The sequence below is a fragment of the Schistocerca cancellata genome, chromosome 4 (genome assembly GCF_023864275.1).
Source record: "Schistocerca cancellata isolate TAMUIC-IGC-003103 chromosome 4, iqSchCanc2.1, whole genome shotgun sequence".
NCBI classification, from domain to species: domain Eukaryota; kingdom Metazoa; phylum Arthropoda; class Insecta; order Orthoptera; family Acrididae; genus Schistocerca; species Schistocerca cancellata.
Window position 1 is genome coordinate 388,374,338 of NC_064629.1, and position 1,844 is coordinate 388,376,181.

Sequence of the window (1,844 nt, forward strand, 5' to 3'; positions counted from 1 at the left end):
ATTTTCTGGGGGAGGGAGAGGAGGGAGGGGAGGGGATATAGCAGTGGGTGAGAGGTTAATTAATTGCTCAATTTAATTAAGTGGTCAATCAAATTGATATGAGAGAGGGGGGGGGGTGTAATCCAATAACTCAGACCTCAAAGTGTACCTGTAGCAGCGAGGGGGGAGAGGGTTTTCGGAGGGGGAGGTTGTGGGGGTGGGACAATAGGTTAAGTGACTGTCAATCAAAAGGAAGGATCCTTTCAGCAGAACAATACGTTAAGTACCTGTTAATCAAAGGAGAACAATATGTTAAGTACCTGTCAATCAAAGGAGAACGATATGTTAAGTACCTGTCAATCAAAGGAGAACAATAGGTTTGCCCCTGAGTGTGTATCTGACCCTAATGTAGGCAACCCACAGTAACAAAATGGACCAGAATGCACTCAGCCTCACTACTGATGTGCTACTGGGTATTAGAGGTACTGCTGTGTGTGATGGGCAAACATCTATTAGGCGCAGTACGAATGTAGTGGTGTGGACATGTTGGAAATGTGGGTCTCATGAGGAACGTTCAGTGGATAAGTCCCTGCATCATGTGCACTATGCTCTGTGCCGTCGGTGGCTCAGATGGATAGAGTGTCTGCCATGTAAGCAGGAGATCCCAGGTTCGTGTCCCGGTCAAGGCACACATTTTCAACATGTCCCCAATGTTGTATATCAACGCCTGTTTGCAGCTAGGTTGTCGATTTAATTATCATTTCATTCTAGAGAAGCTGCATGGTCCTCAATGGTATCTGTTCTTTCGGGAACAGATACCACCTTCATATATAATATAGTTACTTTCTACAGCTGCAGGCTCTTATGTTGTCGTTAGTTATATATAATGAGAGTAATATTCTTCATACAAAAAATAGTCTTGAATGCAGATGCACTTGGGTGACTTCCAAATTACAGTAATGCTTAGTAGTATCGTGCTACATGGATGTAACGTCCTTACAGGAATCACTACCGATTCGAGGCAGAAATTGGCTGACATCACCATCACCCTTAATGGAAATGTCGACATCGGCATCCTCATTCCCTGAATTTCCTCCCTCTCTTCCGTTTCTCGGAATTCCCTACACCCTCCTCCTCTCTCCTGTCCCGTCATGTCCAATGATGTTGATATGGGCATCGACATCATCATGCTCTCACACAATTGCGCTGGACACTGGAGACCCAGACAACTGATGTTTCGGCCAGTGGGGTGCAAGTTCAGCCCCCCAAACACCAAGAATTCTAATTTTTATAATTCTATTGCATGGCCACTGTCATCTCTTAGCTGTCTGTGGGTATGTCTGTGTCTCAAGTGTTCTACTGACGAGTCGGTTGCTTTGAGCAAAGAAGACTTTAGAGAAGGTATTTTTTTTCAAAGATCTTCCAGAGAAATATACTCACAGCTTTCTGCCTCAAGAATAGAAAGCCACCATGACAGAGGAGTGTATAGCTGTAGACAATAGGAATGTTGGTCAACAAATAATGGCAATGCAACAGAATGGCAGAATGGCAAGGATGGGTCCACTAACATAGTATGTGGCATTTGCTGGAATTATATACCCTTTTGCATATTCACCATCCAGTCTACCACCACATAAGAAGTAGTAGCACGTTGCTTAGTGACAAATAATAGCAATGAATTGACGAGGTGAGCCCTTACTACAATTATTGGCGTGAAATATCAGTATGTTTTCATCAGTGTACAAGAATTACATTGACGAAAAAAGTCGCAACACCAAGAAATGATGTAGAGAAACGAAATTTTTGGTACACATTTCTCTAGGTAATCCAGTATATTTAGGTGATAAACAGTGCTTTATAATACG